The sequence below is a fragment of the Ictidomys tridecemlineatus genome, chromosome 11, assembly GCF_052094955.1.
Source record: "Ictidomys tridecemlineatus isolate mIctTri1 chromosome 11, mIctTri1.hap1, whole genome shotgun sequence".
Lineage (NCBI taxonomy): Eukaryota > Metazoa > Chordata > Mammalia > Rodentia > Sciuridae > Ictidomys > Ictidomys tridecemlineatus.
The window spans coordinates 50,974,719-50,999,221 of NC_135487.1; the positions used below are offsets into that span (position 1 = coordinate 50,974,719).

At 36.7% G+C, this 24,503-nt stretch overlaps 1 protein-coding gene across 8 annotated transcripts in view; it reads left to right on the top strand.

The window, feature by feature from the left end:
* Dnajc6 (DnaJ heat shock protein family (Hsp40) member C6) overlaps positions 1–24,503 on the top strand; it is a 160,118-nt gene that overhangs the window by 13,036 nt on the left and 122,579 nt on the right. The window lies entirely within an intron of this gene.

The window sequence follows — 24,503 nt, forward strand, 5'->3', positions numbered from 1 at the left end:
AGGTCACATGCTGTTCCTTCGCCGCGAGTGCGTCTCACGACCCTCCCGGGCCTGGGTTAGGTTTTCTGGGAGATCATTGCCATAGCCCAGGGTCCATGCCTTCTTGTGCACTGGACCTCCGGGCTTGGCCTTCAGTTCCCAGGAGTCTGCCTCTGTTTGTGGCTTGTTACAGGATTCCCACCTTGTAACAGCATCCGCAGACAGACAGACCGACCATACAGACAGACCGACCATACAGACACACACAATAAGAAGAAGGAATATAAAACAAAATAACAAAAACAAACCCCACACAACCAGGTGCTAGTGGATAGACTGACATTTTAAGCTACCATACTGTTTGTAATGAAGGTTCTTAAGCAATCCCACTTCCTATAATTGAGGCTTTAAAAGTGCCCGGGGTTGCTAGTGTTAGTAGCATTAATATCTCATAGGCTCTGGATCATTCACGTCCACGTATTGACCTATGTGGTTTTGATGTTTTAAATTTTAATTAAGCAGCCTTAGTGGGGAAGAAAACAGCTGTCCATGAGCCTGGTAAATGCAGAGAGGAACTATTCACTCCTGTGTCTAAGCCAGCCAGTCTCTCATGGACAAACAATGCCTGTGCATGTGTAATCAAAGTAAAACTAACTCTGAGAAGAACAGAGGCTTTTCCTGTGTTATTTGCAGTGGCTGGAGAAAGGGTTAATGAAAAGAAAAATAAAAAATTGCTTATTTGCCAAGTCATGCTAGGCCGTGCACTTGAGTCAGAAAAAATTAAACCTGCCTAAATTGGAGGTTCAGGCTGAGGTCAGTATTCACCATTGTTTAGAATCAAAATACTCCTGTTTTCTCAGTGTAGCAGCATGTTTTAGGCTTCAGATCCCCAGTCCTATCTGAGGGGAGTATTTAGAATGTTTGTTTCACTTTGAGTTGAAAACAGCTTTGGGCAGGGAGTCAGAATGGTCAAGTTCTGGCTTGTTCATTTATCACTCTTGGTGACCTAGGACAAGACCCTTTATTTCCTTGGGTCTCAGTTTCTTTATCTCTAATATGCAGAGATGTTAGACTGCATTAGTGTTTTTTGTGTGTGTGTGGGGGGGATTAGTTCAGTGAGTCTTAAGCAACATTTTAGATGAAACAATAGAAAATGTCAGACACTGTTGCACGTGGCGAGAGTTACTCTTGTTCTCTATAATTTATTTCTGTTTTAAATATTTATGTTCATGTATTTAGGTATGTTGGCTGTATTCTGACATAAGATCTATTTTTAACCGAGTCCCAGTCAAAACAGTTGGAAGAATACTGACACACATGATCACTTATTAATTTGGTTTTCAAAGTTTGTGAAATGCAGTTTTATATGCATATTTATGTCTGTATCTATCTATCCTTCTTTCTATCTATTTATCCATCCTTCTACCTATCTATCTATCGATCCATCTATTGAGATTCTTCCAAGTCCATTTCTGGAAAGAATCTCTTCAGAGCTGGGAGACGGATATGTGCTGTTGAACCTAGCTGAGTATGTGATGTGAAGTGGTGTGTATGTGCTGGTGGGTTTTGAGGAGAAAGTGTGACCATGGCAACCAGACCATGAGAGCTATTTGTGGGTACCAATGCACCAGTTGGTGACCTGAATATAAAACAAATACACAAAAATTTAGAGTCTTTATGCTGAAAAGTATAGCAGAAAAACTACTAAAATGTACCAGTTGTTCAGAAGTTAACTCTCCCTGTAAAAATTGAAAAAGACTACTAGGTGAAATTTAAAGAGTTTGACAGGGCGAATAAATCATTAGGATAGGGCTAGGGCTATAGCTCAGTGGTAGAGTGCTTGCCTTACCCGTGTTAGGCACAGGGTTCTATTCTCAGCATCATTCTCAGTGTGTGTGTCCATCTACAACTAAAAAAGTATTAAAAAATGATCAGGATATTGGTAGGCAGAAGTTGCATTTTTATAATTCACTGTCACGTGACTGGTGTTCAGTAAAATGTTTCAGAATTTGAAAATTAAAAACTGCCTAGTTTTCCCTCTTTTTAGTATATCTTAGGATAGTCCAGTGAGATTTTTGTCTGTTTGTTTTTTGGTTTGTGTACCGGGGATTGAACCCAGGGGTGCTTAATCAATGAGGCACATTCCCAGCCCTTTATTTTTTTAAATTTTGAGATGGGGTCTCGCTGAGTTCCTAAGACTGCCTTTGGATTTGTGATCCTCTTGCCTCAGCCTCCCAAGCTGCTGTTGCTGGGATTACAGGTGTGTGCCACTGCGCCTGGCCTAGTGAGTTTTTTTGTTTTGTTTTGTTTTGTTTTTTAATTCAAAAGACATTGTATAACACACACCAGCCTATCTCAATAGCTTGGCAAGCCAGGAAAAAAAAAATGTATGACACATCTAAGAAAAAAATAGTGAAATTATTTAATGAGTAGATATCAGCAAACATGACAGCTAATTATAATAATAACCATACTTCTATTTAATGAACAACTAGTACACAAAAAGCTCTCTGTGAGGTAATTTACATATTGTCACAATACTGGAAGGTAGGTGGTGCTTTACATGTAAAGAAATGGATTAAGATTTTATTCAGGCACACATAGCTAGTAAGAGGTAGAGCCAGAATTCAAACTCAAGTCTTTTTACTCAAAAACCATTCACATGGCAAGCAAGGGCTTGAAAATAAGAAGCATTGTAAAATTGTGGGTTTTAATAACATTATCAACATCATTCATTATTGGAATTAATTTACTATTATAAAAAGGGAAATGTGAACCTTAGAAAATGATCGCTTTTAACTAATATGCCAGATTGTGTTTATTTGAAAAAACAGACATTCTAACTCCAGAGATTGAGCTCCAGATTTTCTTTTCAATGTGTTCTTGAAGTATTTTATGAAACAGGTCTTAGAAATAGCGGTAGAAAGGAGAGGAAAATGTGAAAAGTTGGATGGATTTTTTTTTTTTTTTTTTTATCTACAAGAGGTCAGAGAAGATAGCTCTCTTTCAATGTTTCTGTTATTTTTCTATATTTTGTTTCTAAAGAACAATATAATATTCTATAAGCAAATTAACACATGTATAACATTTTAATGTGGCAAAGCTAGGATTTGAGCCTTATCTATGACTCATGAAAGAATTTTTCATGGAAGTTATTACAAAATCTATTGGAAACTGAATAGACTCAGATCCAGACTTTTAGGCCCTACATATTAAAAAACAAATATATAGTATCCAGCCCTGAATCTGTAATTAAAAATACAATAAGCATAAGAAAACCCCCAAATATTGTGATTTCTTTTTTTCTTAACTACCATACTTTTACTTTTTCTTAACTACCATACTTTTGACTTTTAGAGAAAATTCACATTCTTTCAAGGATTTTTGTCAGTGGGTTTCTTTTTGGTGTTATTTTTATTTTTTATTTTATTTTTTTTAGGTACCAGGGATTGAACTCAGGGGCACTAAACCACTGAGCCACATCTCCAGTCCTTTTTTTTTTTTTAATTTTTAGTTGTCAATGGATTTTATTTATTTATTTATTTATTTATATGTGGTGCTGAGAATCGAACCCTGTTCCTCATGCATATGAGGCAACTGCTCTGCCACTGAGCCACAGCTCCAGATCCCCAGTCCTATTTTGTATTTCTGTTTAGAAACAGAGTCTCACTGAGTTGCTTAGCACCTCGCTAGTATGATAGTATGAGGCTGGCTTTGAACTTGTGATCCTCCTGCCTCAGCCTCCCCAGCTGCTGGGATTATATGTGTGTGCCATCATACCTGGCTCAGTGCTGCTTTTGACTGGATGGGTGGCAAAATGATATTTTAATGGTGATCTGCATCTGGTTGAAGAATTTCTCAGGGTTTCAGGATTAGCATGTGGTAGAGCTGTGATTAGAGATTTGTCTATGTCATTGCTTCTCATTGGGAATGGACACACAGGAGATTTGCAAGTATTTTTTTAATAGTCACCTGATTGAGGGGCTCTGGTAATATCCATGGGCAGAAACCAGAAATACCACATGTCCTGCAGTGTCTGGACTGTTCCAGTCAATGGTACATTAGCTGATGTCCTCTGCAACTTTCAAATGTTTTGCTGAAGAAGTAGGTAAAAACCCTCATGCTTTCTGAGCCTAGAACATAAATTGGCTTTTCATATGTACTGAAATCTCCTTGCCGTGTAAATCTAAGGAAGATTGTATTTTCTCAAGTTCAGAAAATCACTTCCCCAAAGCAATACCTCTTCTGTTTGAGACCCCAGTACAATACACCTGTTTCATTCTATCTACATACAGGTATTCTATTTATTATGTCTTTTCACATAGTTCTCCCTGAGCTTTTGCATATTGAAATACACATTGTTTTATTATAAATGATTTATGTCATTTCCCCTTTACATTGCAGCTGAAACATTTTATGTATACAATATATATATTTTTCCTGTTTGTTTAATTTTGTGTTAGGTAGATTGATGTCATCTAAAGATATTTAAGGGAAAGACAAAATGTTCCTATATTTCTATATATCTGTGTTGCTCAGTGAAGAGTAAAAGGACTTGGTTTTGCTCCCCTTCCTCTTTCAAAGGAGTCTGAGACAACATTAGAACTTCTGAGGATTATATATTCAGTACTGTAATTCTGGCACTTTAAAAAATATTATAACAGGGCTGGAGATATAGCTCAGTTGGTAGAGTGCTTATCCTGCATGCACAAGGCCCTAGTTCAATCCCCAGTACCACCAAACCATACCAAACAACAACAACAAAAAACAAACCAAAAAAACCCAAACTTATAATAGTTCACAACAGTGGGATTGATCGGCCCTCTTCAGAGGGCAGAGACACTAGGGTTTAAGTGTTATAAATTTGCTAAGAAATAATGTTTCTGCTCATTGTTTTTATTTTATTTTATTTTTTATGTTACTATAATGAACACTTCAAATTTCATTTTTGAATTGTTCATGAATACAGAAATAAAACTCATTTTTATATGTCAACTTTATTTCAGCAACCAGTTGGTTTTCTGTAAATAATGACAGTTTCATTTTTCCTTTCCTATCTTCTTTCTTGTTTTTTCCTTGTCTTATTTCACGAGCTAGGATCTCTCTTCAGTTGTTATGTTAGGTTAACATTGTCCAAATATACTTTATTGGAAGGGATATATTAGAGCCAGGTTGAACTTAGTAAGTGCTACATATTGAGCCTTTTTAGTACCTATTCTGTTACGTTTTTTAGATTCTAAATATTTTTATCATTTCTCAAACTACATTTTCTCCTATTTCTGTGTACTTCACAGTACATGATTGGTATTATATAGTTCCTTATTTTCTACCTCATTTGTCATATTCATGGAGATTTGGTTCAACATTTTATGTATGCCAATTATTTCAATTTTGTTAATTTTGTAATACAGATCTCTCATATCATCACTGATTTCTTTTTTCTCATTCTGTTGGTTCCTAAGAGAAGTGGTGATTGTGAGTATCCTTATCCTGTTCTTGATATCAGGGGAAAAGCCATCAACTTTTCCCACCGATAACTACAATATTTCTTAGGGGATTCATATAGACACCTTTTATTAGATTAAGAAAGTTGTATTTTTAGTCTGCTCGGTTTTTACTAAGAATTGATGCTGAGTTTTAGCAAATATTTTCTTTCTGATCATATGTTCCATTTTATTTTGTTGATAGTATGTTGAATTATATTGATTTTTGAGTGTTAAGCCAACTTTGTACTTCTGGAACAAACTCAAAAAGTTGTCATGTTGTCCTTTTTGTGTATTGCTGGATTCGATTTGCTAGTATTTGTTCATGAAAGAGACTAACTTGTGATTTTCCTTTACTGTAGCACCCTTGTTAGGATTTGGCATATCAGGGTATGCTGACTTAATGAAATGAGTTAGGAAGTGCTTGTTCTTTTTCTATTCCCAAGAAGAGTTCTGTAAAAGTTAAATTATTACTCAAATGTCTAAAAAAATTCACACGGTCTAGAAAAAAGCGATTTGGGTCTGGAAGATTTTTTTTATTGAGAGGCTTTAAAATGTGGATTCAATTGCTTTAGTAGGTATACAGTTGTTCAAATTTTCTATTTCTTTTTGTGTTTTAACAAGGTGTGTTTTTCTAGAAATTTGTTCATTTTTTCCTGATATAAGTTTTTAAAATAATATCTTCATAATTATTTAAATATTTATAGTTATTGTGGTATTGTATCTATTTTTCATTCCTGATATTGATTTTTTTAAACTGGTAATTCTCACTTATTTTGATTCATATTGCTGAAGTTTTATGAATACTAGTAATCCTTTCAGTCTTGACTTTGTTGTTTTTTGTATTTTACATTTATTTTGAATCTCATATGAGTTCCTGCTTTTATCTTTATTATTTTCTTCTATGCACTTTGGTTGTAATTTCAGAAATTTTTTTTTAGTTTCTTGACATGGAAGTTTATATCTTTGATTTTCAGCCTTTGTTTTTAAAAATATTTTCATTTGAGGCTATAAATTTTCTTTTAAGCATAGTGTTTGTGTATCTTGAGAGTATTATGTCATATTTTATATTATTTGGTTTAAAAGATTTCACAATTTCCATTATGATTAATGTTTTTAATTAAAAATGTAGTCCTTAATTTCTAAGTATTTTGGATGTTTCTAGTTTTTTTTTTTTGTTGTTGTTGTTGTTGTTATTGATTTCTGACTTACTTTCACTGTAGTGAGAGAACATACTTTGGATGACTTTAGTTCTTTTGAGGTCCTGCATATGATCGATTTTTATATATGCATATTGTGTTTGTACTTTTAAATAATGTGCATACTAAGGTTGTTTGGTTCCACATTTTATGTATGCCAATTATTTCAATTTTGTTAATTTTATTGTACAGATCTCTTATATCATTACTGATTTCTTTTTTCTCATTCTGTTGGTTCCTAAGAGAAGTAAAATGCCTGTGTTGTGATTTTTGATTTTCCTATTTCTCCTTTTATGATTGCCAATGTTTCTTTTATTTAACCTTGAAGTTACATTATTAAGTGCATATTATATAATTTTTTTTTATGGTACTGGAGTTGAACCCAAGGACACTCTACTATTGAGCCACATCCCCAGCCCATTTTAATCTTTATCTTGAGACTAGTTCTCCCTGGCATTACAGGTGTGCGCTATTGTCCCTGGCTCATATCATGTAAATTTACAATTGTTATATTTCATTACAAAATGTCTCTCTACTAATTCTTATTTTGATATTGTAGATATACCAGGTTTCTTTGGGTTAATTGATATTTTATTTATATATATTTTTAGATTAACAGAATGCCTTTATTTTATTTGTTCATTTTCATGTGGTGCTTAGGATTGAACCTAGTGCCTCATGCATGTGAAGCAAGCGCTCTGCCACTGAGCTATAGCCCCAGCCCTATATTTTATACTTCATTTTTTGTTCCCTTTTATTTAATCTGTATCTTTTATAAGCAGCATATAAATGAGTTTTTAAAAATACAGTCCATCAATTTTGTCTTTAGTTTGAAAATTGATATATAAAGATCTGTAGCAACAATGTTAGTTATTACATATTTCCTATTTGTATCCCATCTGTCTTACTTACCTTTTTTTCCTTTCATTTTTTTTGCTTTCTTTTGGATTAATCAAGCTTTATTTTTAACTTTTCCTTTTTCTTCTCTACTAGCATAGTAGTTACACATTTGTTTTCATCTTACTTTGCGTGTGTGTGTTTGTGTGTGTGTATGCGTGTGCTTGCTTGTGTTATTTTTATTTAATCATATTCCAGACAATGTTAGGATCTTAGAACACTTTAACTCCACTTACTGTTTTTTCCCCCATCTGCATCCTACCTTCTGCCTTTTGTGTTATTTTTGTAATTCATTTTAATTATATACATAGTTAAGCCTCCATGAGAGATTAAAATTATTGTTTTATATTCTGTATTCATTTGAATCTGTGCTCCCTTAGATTTACTTACATATTTACTCTAGTCATTGTTTTTCATTTCTTCCTTAATTCCTATATGTTTTATTTCTGCATAAAAAACAAAGTAAAACAAAGAAAGGGGGGAAAAAAAAAAGAAAATCCAAACTGGGTAAAATAAAACTTCCTTTAGTAGTTCTTACAGTAAGTACATTACCAGATAGAAAAGAATGCTCTCAATTTTAATGACCTGGTATGAACTAATTTTGCCTTTTCTTTTTACAGAATAGTTTCAGTGAGTATGTAGAATTCTGGGGAGAAACTAGAAGTGGTGGTACACTCCTATTGTCCAAACTATTAGGGAGGCTAAAGCAGACCAGCCTGGGCAACATAATAGGACCCTATTAAAAAAAAAAATCTGGGGAAGCAAATTTTCCCCCAGCACTTTAAAATTTTTATTCCATCGTCTTCTGGCTTCCATCCTTTCTTGAAAAAGTTGACTGTCAGTCTTATTGTCACCATTTGATTTTACATTTTTTTCCCTTTGGCTGCTTTTAAGACTTTTCTCTATGTATTTGGTTTTCAACAGCTTCCTAGGTTTTCCTTGTATTTACCTTGCCTGGGGTTTTCAGGTCTGTATGACTTAATGTTTTTGTGATTCTCATAATTCTCTACTACCATTTCTTTGTATATTGTTTTGCTCCATCCTGTCCTCTTTTTCTTGGGCTGCAATCACTTTTGTGTTAGAACTTTTTCACCCTGTCAATATATTTCTTACTTTATTTTCTGTACTCTTATCAACTTTTTCACTTTTTCCCCTAGCCTTAGAGCTCACATAGCTCACATAGCTGTCAAATCTGTTGTCAGACAACGTGTTAATTTCTTAATTTCACTTTGTGTTTTTTAATTCTATTTTTTATTAGATTCCTTAAAAAATAAGTTTCCCATGTTGTCATCTGTTTTATTGAATATATAAATCACAGTCATTTTTAAAACCACATTTTAAAACTCTAATGTATTGGTCACTTGTGAGTCTTTATATCTATATCTATATATGTACGTATGTATGTATGTATGTATGTATCTATCTATATGTATATATATTTTGTGGTTCTGGGGATTGAACCCAGGACCATGTGCATGCAAGGCAAACACTCTATCAACAGCCCCTCTTTTCTGTTTTTCATATATATATATATATATATATATATATATATATATATTTGGACAAAATACCTTTATTTTATTTATTTATTTATTTTTATAAATTTTATGTGGTGCTGAGGATCAAAGCCAGTGCCCCACATGTGCTAGGAGAGTGCTCCTAGCCCCATCTTTTCTGCTTTTCTTTTTGGCTTCTTCCTTCTTATGCCTTGGAATGCTTAATTAAATGTCCAACCATGTGTATGGAGATGTTCTGATGATGGCATCTCCCTGCTGAGGGTATTTATCTTGTTCTTTTCTAGTAGTAGAAAGTACTATTCTTTGCCTAGCAGATTATTTGCTCTCCTATTACTTCAAGCAGATGTTTTTTTTTTTAAATTTGTCTGGCTTTTCTAATTGCCTCAGCAGAACTTTGCTCTGCTATAGTCACTTCAGTTCAACTAGGCTTTTTTTCTTTTTTTTTGCAGACTTTTAAGGTTTAGTCCTTTTGTGTTTTCTCCCAATCCTATGCCCTCAGGAAAATGACTGAGAGCCACAACCTCTTCCTCCTGTTAAGCTCTAAACTCCAATTTTTGTGTTTTTAGTACTGTTAAGTCTGCTGAAAACTACTCTGTAAAATGTTCATTCTCTTTCCAGCTTCCTTCTCCTTGCCCCTTGCAGGGGAGTCAATAATCCCTCAAGGAGAAAACTTGTGACAGGCCCACTTCTCTGAGTCATTCTAGGATCTAGAATGGACTTTTCAGCCCTGAAATTCACTTTTTTTTTTTTTTTTTTTTTGCACAATGGACTTAATCCAGGATTTAAACCATGAGCCACATTCCCAGCCCATTTTTTATTTTGAGTCAGGGTCTCACTAAGTTGGTTAGGGCCTCACTAAGTTGCTGAGGCTGGCTTTGAACTTGCAATCCTCCTGCTTAAGCCTTCTGAGCTGGTGGGATACAAGCATGTACCATCCTTCCCGACTCCATCTTTGTCTCTGTATCTGTAAGAGAATGTTGAAGTTCTTCAGGCTTCTCTGACTCTTAGCAGCTTTCTCTGCCTGGCTTCTTAGCTTTTTGTCTCATGTGAAGAATTGGCAAATATCATGAGTGGGAAAATGGACTTGCAGAAAGTTGGGCTCATGTCAATGAGCCTCCCCTCTCCTCAAGGTCAGACTCCTCAATTCCTTGTATTTTTTTTTTTTAAGGTAGTGGGGATTGAACTCAGGGTCACTTTACCACTGGACTATACTCCCCAGCCCCCATTTTTTAAAATTTTATTTATTTATTTTTATTTTAATGAAATAGGCTCTTGCTAAGTTGCCCAGGCTGGCCTAGAACTTGCAGTCCTCCTGCCTCAGCCTGCTGAGCTGCTGGGATCACAGGCATGTGCCACTGCACCCATCTATGCCTTTCCTATTACTAAACATGGATGGTTTTATATTTTGTCTGGCTTTTCTAATTGCCTGTAGCAGAGCTCAGCAGCTCTACTGCTACAATTTATTCTAACTAGAGTTGAAATTGCCTAAGATACTTAAAAATGTGGACTTCATTAAAAAAAAAATGAAAGCAGCAAACCAAACAACCTGTGATGTCAAGGACAGTTTAAACATTTAAGTAACAATGGATATTGCAGTTGATTTCTAGTTACTCTTTCTTGCTTATTAATGCTTATGAGTGTCTTTTTCTGTATTCTCTCAGTGTTATGGTTGGATGTGTGGTGTTCCCCCAAAAGCTCATGGTGAGACAATGCAAGAAAGTTCAGAGGAGAAATGATTGGGTTATAAGAGTCTTAACCCAATCAGTGAATTAATCCCCTTTTAAGAATTAACTGAGTGGTAATTGAAGTGGTAGGGTGTGACTAGAGGAGATGGGAATTTGATCATGGCTTTGGGTATATATTTGTATCTGGAGAGTGGAGATCTCTCTGTGCTTTCTGATCACCACATAAGCTGTTTCCCTCTGCCACACTCTTCCTCCATGATGTTCTGCCTCACTTTGAGCCCTGAAGAATGCAGCCAGCCTTCTATGGACTAAAACCTGTGAAACCATGAGCCCCTAAATAAACTTTTCCTTCTCTACAGTTGTTCTGGTTGGGTCCTTGAGTCACAGTAGCAAAAAAACTGACTAAAACACTCGGTAATGCTTACAAATGTGTGTTGCTTTTTCCAGAGGGTAAATATGCTAAAAGAACTTCTCTTTTCCTAAGTCTGTTTCTCCGTCCAAATCCTTAAAACCATCATTATTCTATGGTTTAGAATAGTCAACTCTTCCCCAACAAGTTCAATATTATTCCAAAATTTACAAAACAATTTGAAAGATTGTATTACAAAGTGAGTGCTTTAGAAAACTTGATGCAAACCTTTTACTATAGTTGAGAAGGCATTCTTTCAATATCCTTCCCAGGTTGCAGAGTTATGTGCTGTGCTGATCATATCTGTGAGCTTCATGTCACTGCCATCTCCTCAGTCCCTTAAATGCAAGTTCTGATCATTTACTCATATCATTTTTTGAGCACTTAGATGCTTTCTTTCTTCACAAGTACATATTATGGTAGTTTTAGGAATTGGTCAGGTCAGTAAATAGCTCTACTCATGTGTGACATAAAGCTGACAGTGACAAAGTGATTTGAGCCATTGTGAAAATGTTCATGTTTCCCCAGCTTTTCTATTAAAATCAAACCAAGAAACAATCTGGCACTTATTTTTCAGTATTTATTTTATTTTATTTTTTTTTTAAGTTGGACACATTACCTTTTTATTTTATTAATTTATTTTATGTGGTGCTGAGGATCCAACCCAGCGCCTTGCACATGCTAGGCCAGTGCTCTACTGCTGAGCCACAACCCCAGCCCTTATTTTTCAGTCTTTTTTTTAAATGCCTCACTAATCTGCTGAGGCTGGTTTTTTTTTTTAAAGAGAGAGAATATTTTAATATTTATTTTTTAGTTTTTCAGTGGACATAATATCTTTGTATGTGGTGCTGAGGATCGAACCTGGGCCGCACGCATGCCAGGCGAGCGCGCTACCGCTTGAACTACATCCCCAGCCCCTTATTTTTCAGTCTTTTAAGATGTGTTTCCCTCTTCCAAATCTAGTATTAGAAAGTTTGCTAAGTGAAGTATGTGGTTACACTTCAATAAAAATAAACCAAGTTTTTAATATTACATATTTAAAAAAAATGCCAAGGACCAAAAAAGCTAGAGAAGCACTAGTCAAGTTTAGCCTTTTCATTTTACAGATGAGGAAAGTGAAGCTTGTGAAAGGGACATTACCTGGGGCTCTGTTGGGGGGTTCCGTCTCATAACCAGGCCTGGTTCTGTCTCACTTTTTAAAATTGTTGATGAGAAAGGGGGAGGTAAATGTACAAAAATTTTAAGGCCAGACAACATTCTTAGGATGCCAAATGCAGCCCAGCATGGTGGCTCATGCCTGTAATCCCAGGGAGACTGAGGCAGGAGGATTGCAAGCTGGAGGCCAGACTTGGCAACTTAATGCAACCCTGTCTTAAAATAAAAAATCAAAATCCCTGGAGGTCTATCTCAGTGGTAGATAGAGCACCCCTGTGGTCAGTCCTTAATGCCACAAAAACAAACAAAACCATATGCATCTTGCTGAGTCAGCATACCCCTTACCCTTCTCCATCCTCTTTCCTGCCTGTTTTAAAACAGATACTTTCATCTCACAATTTGGAGTTTTTCTTTTTCTTTTTAATTACTTAAGAATCATTTAATCACATATGCTTAAAAAAAAAGGGTGAAATGTGTGCTTGTGAAATCTAACAGGAGCTCAGCACAAGGTATGTTTGTTCCTCTTTCTAAGCCATTTTTAGTTTGGTGCTGCGTGGTGTAAATTTAGAATACTTTTTCCAAGTTGAGGGGGTGGTGGTAGTGTTGCAGAAATTGGACCCAGCTGTGACTCCTGCTGCTCTAAGACAAGTGGGAAAATCTGGGAACCAGTGTTAAAAGGAGAGGGACTTTCAATAGAGACCACGGCAAGTGTGTGTGTGGGGGGTCTTGCCATCTGCCTTTCCCATTCCCACCCCCTGGAACTTGGCCTGTTGAGGGTACAGTGAGAGTATTTCTGAATTGGGAATCCCAAGTTTAAATATTAAAATATATATATTAAGCATTTTAATAAAAATATTGATAAACATCACAATGTTGATAATCTTGTCGACTTTAAAACACTTTGTTTAAATCAAAATATTAAAATATACATCAAAATATATACACATGTACACATACATACTTGAACGTATGCGCATGCACACATGCACACACACACACACAAACACACACACACACACACATACAAGTGTAGGTTGTAATAAGTCATTGGATTCATTCAAAGCCTTGTGAGGTTGAGTTCCCCAGTGCTGTTCCCTCTGTCTGGAATGTTTACTCTCCCTTTTGCCTGGCTCCTTCTCCTCTTTCCAGTTTTCTCTGGAAGGCATTCTGACTACTAGGTCCCCTCCTTCCCCATGACCTGCCCCATAGCACCCTCCAGATGAGCATCATGTGTTTTCCCCTTCATGTCTCTTCTGTGCTTTTAATTACTGAGTGGTGTGTGGGCACATCACTGGGTCTTCCTACATGCCATAAGTGGAGGAAGGAATAAAAAGGAAAAGCAGAGGGGAAGGAAACCCAGAATAGGAAAAAAAAAAAAAAAAAACCAGATCTGGAAATTTCCTCTTAACAATGGGGACAAGATCCTTAACATCTTTAGGTCTCTGTGTCCTTATTTTCAAAATGCAAATAGTAATACCTCACTCCTGGAGTTGTGGTGAGATTAAGAAGGCACCTAGCACAGTGCCTGACATAGAGTAGGTAAAAAGCACGCAGGCTTCCCTCAAAATATTATGAAAATTCAAAGAAGCAAGGAGGAAACTCAAAACCATCCATTATTCCATCTCTTAGAAATAGTTGCCGTTGTGGGGCTGGGGATGTGGCTCAAGTGGTAGTGCACTCGCCTGGCATTGCGTGAGGCACTGGGTTCAATCCTCAGCACCATATAAAAATAAAGATATTGTGTCCACCCAAAACTAAAAAATAAATTAAAAAATTAAAAAAAAAGAAATAGTTGCTGTTGAAATTGGAGTATCTCCCTCTGGGCATCTTTATGTATTCATGTATGTACTAAGTTATCATCATATTTTCTTTTTCTCACTTGACATAACTGCTCCAATGCTTTCCACACTTTTAGTGCTATATTCACATTTCACTCTAATAAAGAGGTCTTCAGTTAGTAAGCAAAGTGTAGAAATGACGCCTTATCCATTCAAACCCTTTTTAAAAATAGGACAACATGAATTAGGAAGATAATTCAAATGACTGGGTAAGTAGGTGATACAGTGCATAAGACAGAAATGGACCAACCCTTCTCTTCCGCTTCCTCCCTCCCTCTTTCCTTCTGTCTCCGTTCCTACCTTCCCTTCTTTCTCTTTGCTTGATAGATAACCTTCTTTGTTTCAGTGGATGAGAGGTTATTTTTGTTGTTGCTGCTTCTAGCTCTTTATTTCTTTTTTCTTTTTTTTTTTTTTACTTTTTAAAAAAACTTGTTTTAATTAGTTATACATACAGTGGAATGGTTATTTTTGATCTTCAAAGAAATGAGGCTTCCAAGTGGAAGAGAAGTCCACTGGCCTGGAAGTGAGGAGGCTGACCTTTTTCTCCTGACTCTCTAGTCACTGACTCAGCTTGAGTCAGTCTTTTCACATTCTGGTCTAATTTTTTTCATCTGTAATTTTTCTCATCTGTGAAAATGCAAAGGTTTTATTAGGGGTATTTTCAAATTGGGCTTTTCTGAGTGTTATAGTTCTGTGGAGATTTTTTTTTTCTTTTCATATTGGGTAAGATTGCCTCTTGTAAAAAAGTTACATGACTAAAAGAAAAGTTAAATTTGAAAACTTTAAAATGAGGGATGGGGTTGTGGCTCAGTGGTACAGCGCTTGCCTAGCACATGTGAGGTACTGGGTTCGATCCTCAGCACCACATACAAAAATAAATAAAATAAAGTTATTATGTCCATCTAAAAAAAGAGAAAACTTGGGGCTGGGAATGTGGCTCAGGCGGTAGCGCGCTCGCCTGGCATGCGTGCGGCCCGGGTTCGATCCTCAGCACCACATACCAACAAAGATGTTGTGTCCGCCGAGAACTAAAAAAAAAGAGAAAACTTTAAAATGAAATCCCCATTTCTTCTTTTTTATGACATAATTTTTGACATATAATTTATATAATAAATTTTGACATATAATTCATGTGTCATAAAATTCACCCATTGAAAGGGCACAACACAGTGGTTTTTAGTATATGCATAAAGTTGTGCAATCATTACCATTATGCAGTTCCTGACATTTTCAGCATGCATAAGGAAACCTGATATCTATCAATTGTTACTCCCCTTTCCCCTCCGGCAACCTGATATCCACTAATCTCCGTGGATTTGCCTATTCTGAACATTTTATATAAATGGAATCGTACAGTATGTGGTCTTTCATGTCTGTCTGCTTTCACTTAGCTTAATGTTTTCAAGTTTTACTCATATGAAGCATGTATATATACTTTATTCCTTCCTATTTAAATAGTTTAGGAAATATTTGTTTTCCAAGTTTGGAAAAAAAAGTAGGTCAGATTATTGGCGGAGGTCACACTGCAACAGAGTGCTTTATCTGTAGTGCTCACTGAGATGCCAAACAATTTCAGTATCTCACACTTAAAAAAAAAAAAAAAGCTTCTATTTACTGCAAGTGAAAACTTTTTAAGTTCCTCCTCCCTCAAAGCCAGAAGACATACACAGATTGTACAGTCTAGTTTTTTTCCTGTGTCAGCCCTTGGATGCCTGGATGAGGAAGGCTATCCTCAAAGGAAAGTTAGGTTAAGCTCTTGAGAAAACTGAGATGTTAAAAGGTCACCAGACAAGGAGGGAGGGGACGGGATGGGGTGGGGTGCGGGGATGGGTTATATCTCCTAGGCTGTGGTGGCAAAATCCCTTTCTGTGTGTCCCTACTATTTCCAAGGCATTAAAAGGGAGACTGCTGCAATTCATAGGGGATGAGCTATTACTCATGCAGAGGATGTCTTCTCCAGTGCCTAAGAGACTGAGAGGCACAGGGTCAGACTCTTTACCCCAATATGTCCCTCTTGAGGTCAGAGACTATCTTGTTAAGTTACATCCAGTGTTTGGTATGGAACATGGCATAACAAGCCACTCAATGAATATTTGTTCTATGACTATTACTCAGTTTGTTGCCCTTTTGATTTAAAAAATCTTTTTATTTTGAATAATTATAGATTTGTTGAATATTACAAAGAAACATATAGCAAAGTCCTATACATCCCTCCTTTAGCATCCCTGAGTCTTATATCATTGTATTACAATACCAAGACCAAGAGATTGATTTGGAAATCCACAGAGCTTATTAAAATTTCACCAGTTATATATGAACTCATTTGTGTATGTATATAGCTCTATGCAGTTTTCTCTCTGTGCAGTTTTCTCTTGAATAACAACCACCATAATTAAGATATTCAATTGACTCATCATTATAGACTCCCTTGTGTTATCTTTGTGTAGCTAGCTACCCTTTACCCCCAGTCTATAGCCCCTGGGAATTTACTCTGTTTTCCATCTCTATAATTGTTATCTCATGATTATTCCATAAATGAAAACATGAAGTATGTATCAGTTTGGGATTGGCTTTCTCATTCAGCATAATTTCTGTGAGGTTCATCTAAGTTGTGTTTATTATTTCATTCTCTCTCTCTTTTTTTATTACTGAGTAATATTCTAATGTATGAATGTACCTTAGTTTGTTTAATTGTTCACCACATTTGGGTGGTTTCCAGTCCTTGGCTGCAAGGAATAGAGCTATTGTGAACATCTGTATATGACTTCCCGGGTGAAAGTGTTAGTTCTCTAGAATAAATGCCCAAGAGTTCAATTGCTGTCTTGTATATAAATCCACTTTTATTCTGAAAAGGAATTACCAAGCTATTTTTCAGAGTGATATGCCATTTTACATTCCTAACAGCCTTTCATGAGCGATCCAGTTTCTCCTTATCCTGGACAGCATCTGATATGACTGTTTTTTTCATTTTAGCCATTGTGATAGATGTGTGTCGATACACTGCGACACTTCACCTCTTCTATCAAACAAACATGTCAGTTCTACACTCAGCTTCCCAATCCTGACTCTCAGCGGGTCTGTCCTGTAATTTTCATGGCCTCTGTCTCTCTTTCCTAACTCTATGTCCTTAATCTAACTGTCTTTCCTCCCTCTCCAGCCTGGGTTCCAGGGCCCATCTCAAGGCTGCCGTCTTCCCAATTCCTGGTAATAGTCACCAAAACTGGGTGCACTCTTGCGAGGCCTCTAGTATCACCGATTCTGTACAGTCCTTTCTTTTATCTTGGTGACTCACCCCCATTTCTGGTTAAGTATGGCTCCAAACCTGTCCCACCATCATTGAAGCCTCTTCTCTCAGAGATGACCTCACTGCTTCCTTAGAAAGACTGAGATGGTCTAGTCAGAAGTTCCTCAGCCTCTTTCTTCACATCAAAGTCAAAAACATCAGAGTTCCTCTGCTTCTCCATCTCTCCCCATCTCCATTGCTACTCTTCTGTTTCCTGTGGCCTCCCAGAGAGAACCGCCCCCACCCAGGGTAGGGATTTATCAGAGGATATATTTTCAGTCTCCTTTTCATTTTCCCGTTCCCCTAAGAGGATGCCCTCACTTATCCTCTAGTTCTGAGCCTGTTGAGTTAGAGTCTCTTAACACTTGCAGGGCAAACTTCCGGGGTCTACATGTTTAGCAAAACTCCTCAAGGCCTTCCAGGGGTCAGCCAGATTCAGAGACCTCAATCTCAGGAAAGGTTTGGGATCCTCTTCCTCTCCCTCAACAGTGTTTTCCCCTAACTTTGGGAACCAAACAAGTTTGTTCTGGAGTCACTGACTGATTTCAATTCTGTTGCTTTCCATACCTTTCTGCTGAGCTCCTTTAAATTGGTAAGAATTGTAATATTTTTAAGATATATTTTTTTAGTTGTGGTTGGACACAGCACCTTTATTTCACTTATTTACTTTTTTATGTGGTGCTGAGGATCGCGAACCCAGGGTCTCGTACCTTCCAGGCGAGCGCTCTACCGCTGAGCCACAACCCCAGCCCCAAGAACTGGAATTATCAGGCTGCCTTGGTTTGATTGGTTCCTGCTTTTCAGCCTCATCAGTTTCATCTCTGCAAATCTGATGCTCTCACATTCCTGTTGCACCAGCTGCTCTCCTTTTCTGGCATGGAGGTAGGCGTATTTCCAGTGCGACTACCTTCTGCTTTCCCAGCCTAGGTTCCCATTACTCTCCTATACATAATTTATGTGGTCACCAAAATTCTTGATGTGCAATATCCTGACTACTATGTGTTTTTTTAAAAATTAATTCTTAAAAATTTTTTTAGGTGTTGATGGATCTTTATTTTATTCATTTATTTATATGCAGTGCTGAGAATCAAACTCAGTGCCTCACACATGCTAGGCAAGTGGTCTACCACTGAGCCACAAGCCCAGCCCTAAATTAATTATTAACATGTTATTGTCCTTGCCTTAGAATCGCCTCTCCTCAAATTCAATCTATGAACAATTCAAATGTACTTGTTATTTAAGGACCTTTCAAACAGTGTATTAACTGCAGCTTTTTCTAAGTTTTCTAACAATAGGTATTGCCCATGATATTAAGTGCTGTTGAGTCATGGTGACTTGAGGTGACTAGGAAATAATCACCACCACCCCCAACCCTGTGTTCCCTACCATTTTTCCTTTATCCCTCACAGTTCTTCCTCCCACATTTGGCATTTACCTCATTTTGTTCTGAATTTTAGTTTGTGTGTGGTAGGGGAGGGGGAGAATTCACAGAGCTCATGGTCCAGCACTGCACTGTGCCTATTACCAAGTTGATGTGCAGGGCTCACTGATGGAATAATTCAATGTTATCACCTCCTCCCTATCCGGAAACTTGGAAGATCAAGAACATGTGCTTGAATTAACCAGATTCTCCTCTCAAAATCAGAATAGAATATTTTGTTTGTTAGTCCTCAGCCTTAGCTATTTGAATAACAGGATTCAGACTCATGTAGTAACAGTGGTTATCTTTTTTTTTTTTGTGATTTTTGATTGCTTATACATCACTTCTTAGGCTTGAGAAGCCCATAGGCTGTCTCTTTTATCTCGTCTGATACGTGCAGAAAACCACAACAGAAACGTGCTGAAGAATGCGCTGGTTTTGATATAACTCTAGATTTGATTTAAAAATCTTACAAAGTACTTTAAGTCACTGAGGGAACAATAAAGTTGCTGCTTCCTTACCATGTGCTCTGCTGCATCCTGCCAAGTGCTGAGTGTGCTTTCTCATTTAAACCTGGCACTAATCCTGAGAGGTCACTATTGATATATCCATTTTATTGATGAAAGCATAAAGACAGAATTGTAAAATAACCTCCTTAACTCAGACAGCTAGTAGATTATTTTTTGGGGGGTGGTGGTGCTGGGGATTGGACCCAGGGCCTTGTTCATGTGAGGCAAGCTCTCTACCAATGAGCTATATCCTCAGCCTCCTAGTCGCTGTTTTAATGATTTGTATCTTAAATGTCTCAGAAGGACTCGTATGCTGAAGACTTGGTCCCCCACTGATGAGGCTATTGGAAGTGGTGGAAACTTCAGGAGCTGAGGCCTAGTAGAAGGAGGTTAAGTCTCTAGGGATGTGTCCTTGTAGGACATATTGGTGCCCTAGTTCCTTCCTCTCTCTCTGCTTTTTGGCCACCATGAGGTGAACAGCCATACTTCACCAATATTCCCTGCCATGGTGCTCTGCCTTGCTACAGGCCCCAAAGCAGTGGAGCAAGCTAACTATGGACTGAAACCTCTGAAACCATAGCTAAACCAAACCTTTCTTCCTTTAAAGTTGATTATCTCAGCTATTTTGTCATAGCAGTAGAACTTTAACACATGGTGGATCCAAGATTCCAACATAGATTTCTTTGATCCTACAACCTGTGTTCTTTATGTTACTTTGCCTCTTTAGATAAAAGTGGAAAACTGTAACATTGTAAGGATTAATGCACACATGACAATTACATTTTGAAAATTGTTATCTTTAAGTTAATCCTGGCCTATGTGAAAATGCCTAAATCAGTGAGTGAATGATTGAATGAATAGAGTGAAACAGGTCATACATACGTTTCATTTCTGTATATTCTCCCCCTAACATATGTCTTTTTTTGGTACTGGGGATTGAACCTAGGGGCATTACCACTGAGCCACATCCCCACTCTGTGTGTGTGTGTGTGTGTGTGTGTGTGTGTATTTTATTTAGAGATAGGGTCTTGCTTAATTGCTTAGGTCTCACTGAGTTGCTGAGGCTGGCTTTGAACTTGCAATCCTCCTGTCTTAGCCTCCCAAGCTGCTGGAATTACAGGTGTGTGCGACTGTGCCTGACATATTTTGTCTTTTTTTAAAAATAAATATTATTTATTTATTTAGATGGATACAATATCTTTATTTTATTTTTATGTGGTGCTGAAGATCGAACCCAGTGCCTCACACTTGTAAGGCAAGTGCTCTACCACTTGAGCCACGACCCCAGCCCATATTTTGTCTTTTTGATGATAATAATAACCATTCTAACAGGAGTGAGGTGATATCTAACCTTTGTTTGGATTTGTACTTTCCCAGTGATTAGTGAAACTGAGCACCTTTTCATATACCTGTTGGCTACTTGTATGTCTCTTTTTGAGTAGCCTATTGCAAGAGTGAATGAGTGAGTGGAGTGGCTTGCAGGGACCGGATGTATTAGTCTGCCAGATACACTAATACACTTAAAATCAGATGATTCTGTTGGCAGACTTATTGGAAATTCATCTTAAAAGAAATTAAAATCCCACTCAAAAGATGCCAACAAATGAGGTAGTGAGATGTTAAAAACACAGAGGGTCTCATGGACACAATACCTACAAGTTGATACTTATATGTCCATGAATTAGTGGGGTAGTGAAATGCTGTGGTGGCTTATTTTGGTCCAACTTCCTTTAAAAGTCCTTCCTTATTAGCTCTTCAATATGGTTATTTATGCCCAATTACAATGTGTTTCCTTTATTTCTTTTAGTCTTTGGGGAATAGGCCCATTTTATTAAGCTCCAAGAGAGTGATTGAAGAATCATCACATCCCTATGTGCCTGCCTCCATTTGCTGTTCCATTTAATTTCTTTTAAGAGGATGCCAGTGCATTCCATGAAGTGCTGGGAAGAACACTGGGGATCTCAGCATTCAGGATGTAAACACTGATTTTAACTCTCTGTTGTCAGTGCAATACTTCTGCCTTAAACGCTGCCGCTTCCCTCTGTCCAGAGATCTTCTTGAGGCTGTCTTCTGAGAATAAACCTGTAGCTTTCTTCTGGAGTAGGTTGGGGCAGCTGCTCAGCTGAGGGGGCTGAGGGAGGGGATTGGGATCTAATGTTTCTTAAACACACTTTCAGCTGATCCTACTTACTCTTGTCTTGCTTCCATCACTCACTACATTGCTCAGAAGTAGGTGTGACGTCAAATCAACACCCCTTACGGGATCCTTAGGGGATCCCGTACCTTAGCTCAGCTTCCAGGTTAGGGCCTCAACTCTGTTACTATCTTCCAAAATTTGTTGTTAGGCTTACTCTGAACTCATAAGAAAGGGTTAAAAAGTTTGAAGGAAAAGCAAAATCAAGAAACTTAATTCTAATGTGAGAAATCTCTAACTAATGGCAACATTAGGAAAAAGCAAAATTGATATAGCATATAAAAGAAACACATTTAGAGTCTTCTCGGAAGATGAACTGCTTTGGCTTCAGAACTTTTCATAATGATTTGTGATATGTTTAGGCCCAAAGAATACTGAATTTTTAGCAAACGTTAAAATTAAATATATAGAAAAGTACACACAACTTCTAAGTGTACAGTTGATGAATTTTTATAAAGTGAATCCACTTGTGTACTTGACATTCAGATCAAGTGTCAGGACATGAAGCAACCCAGAAGCTGTTTCTGCTACCCCTCTCCCTCTCACCTGTACTAACTACTAATCTGAGGTCTTACACTGAAGACTAGTTTTGCTGTTTTTAAATTGTGTGTGTGTGTGTGTGTGTGTGTGTGTGTGTGTGTGTTCTACCACTGAACCACAACCCCAGCTTCTGTTTTTAATTTTATGTGAATGAAATCCTTCAGCATCTGATCTTTTGCTCTAGTTTCTTTTGCTCAACTTTTTGTGAGCTTCCACAATGATGTGGAGTAGTTGTAGTCCATTATTCTCATTCCTCCAGAGTATTCCATTGAGTGAATATGTATTTTTCTTTTGACAGATATATGGATAATTTCAAGTTTTAGTCTGTTATGAAGAGCACTGCTATGGGCATTCTCATATATGTCTTTTGGTGCACACATAAATATATTTCTGCTGGTTATATACCAAAGGGTGAAATTATTAAGTCACAGGGTTTATGCGTATTAAGCTTTAGTGGATACTAACAAATAGTTTTACAAAGTGGTTGTACCAAGTTTTATTCCTGTCAGCAATATATGAGATGTCTAGTTGTCTCACATTTATATCAACATTTGATGCTGTTAATCTTTTAAATTATAGGCATTTTTGTTGTTATGGAACAGTATATCACTGTGGTTTTAATGTGAATTTCCATGATGATGAAGAAGTTAAGCTCTTTGTCATAATATAAGCTTATTTGCCATTTGTGTATAGTCTTTTGTGAAAGACCTGATTATGATTTTTGCCAATTTTTCTATTAAATTGTTTGCATTTTCTTACTTATTTGTAGGTTTTAAAAAATGATTTATATTTTTTGGATATGAATCCTTTGAATATATGTATTGAAAAAAATCTCTCCACAGGGTGCCTTGTATTTTTATTTTCTTATAAATTTATATCTTTTGTTGAAAAAAAAATTGGGGGCTGGGAAATGAGGATTGAATCCAGGGCCTTGTGCATGCTAAACATGTACTTTACCACTGAGCTACACCCCTAGCCCACAAAATTTTATAATATAGAATATCTTATTAATTTTTGCATCTTGATAATTGCTTTTTGGGTTCAGTTTAACAAATTTTTGTTTGCCTCAATGTCATGAAGGTATTATTTTATACTTCTAAAAGCTATATTGTTTCAGAGTATTGATTCAAAAATTTTAAATGTGTTTGTTCACTTTTCAGCCTGATCAATTAAACAGAGTTAAACATTTAAATAAACTTAAATAATGACTTTGCCACAAATGCATTTAAATTTTTTTTTTTTTTTGTGGGGGTTGAGGAGGAGCCTGGGCCTTGTGCATGCTAAGCAAGTGCTCTACCACTGAATTACATGCCCAATCCCTTTAGATTGTTTTGAAAAATTGACAGACAAAATTGTATGCATTTGTTGTGTGTAATGTGATGTTGTGAAGTACATAGATATTGTGGAATAGTTAAATCTAGCTAATTAACAAGTGTGTAATTATTACCACATAATTATTGTTTTGTGGTGAGAACACTTGACATCTACTCTGTGCAGTTTTTCAAGAATAGAATATATCCTCATGAACTATAGTTTCCACACTGTCCAATGGAACTCATTCTTCCTATCTGTGGTGATGTATTCTATGACTAATGTTTCCTAATGGCCCCATCCCAGCCTTGCTAACTACCATGCTATGTCTCTACTTCTATGGGCTCAATTGTGGCTTTTGTTTTTCTATGCCTAGCTCATTTCACTTAACCAAAAGTCCTCCATCTTCATCCATCTTATCCTCAATAACAAGATTTCTGTCTTTTTTTAATAGCTAAATCATATTCCATGGTGTATATGCATCACATTCTCTTTATTCATTTATCTTCTGATGAACACATAGGTTGATTCTGTGTCATTACTATTGTGAATAATGCTTCATAAAACATGGGAGTGCAGCTATATGCTTGGTAGTAAGATTGCTGAATGATGTGGTAGCTACATTTTAAAGTTTTTGAGCAACCTCCATACGACTTTCCATAGTAGTTATATTAACTTACCATCTCCTATAAACAGTATGTAAGCGTTCCCTTTCCTCTACAAAAAGACAAGACAGCTTGTATTTTTGATAATAGCCATTCTAACTGGGGTGGGATGATATCTCATTGATTTCAATTTGCATTTCCCAATTTGCATTTCATCTACCTGTTGGTCATTTGTATGTATTCTTTTGCATAGTACCTCTCCTGGTCTTTGGCCCATTTTTAAACGGGGCTACTTGTTTTACTATCGAGTTGTTTGCATTCCTTATATATTTTGTGTATTAACCCTTTGTCAAATGTGTTAGTTTACAGATATTTTCTATTATACTGTAGGTTGTCTCTTCACCTTGTTAATTGTTTTCTTTGCTGTACAGAAGCTGTTTAGTTTGATGAAGTCTGATTTGTCTATTTTTGTTTTTGTT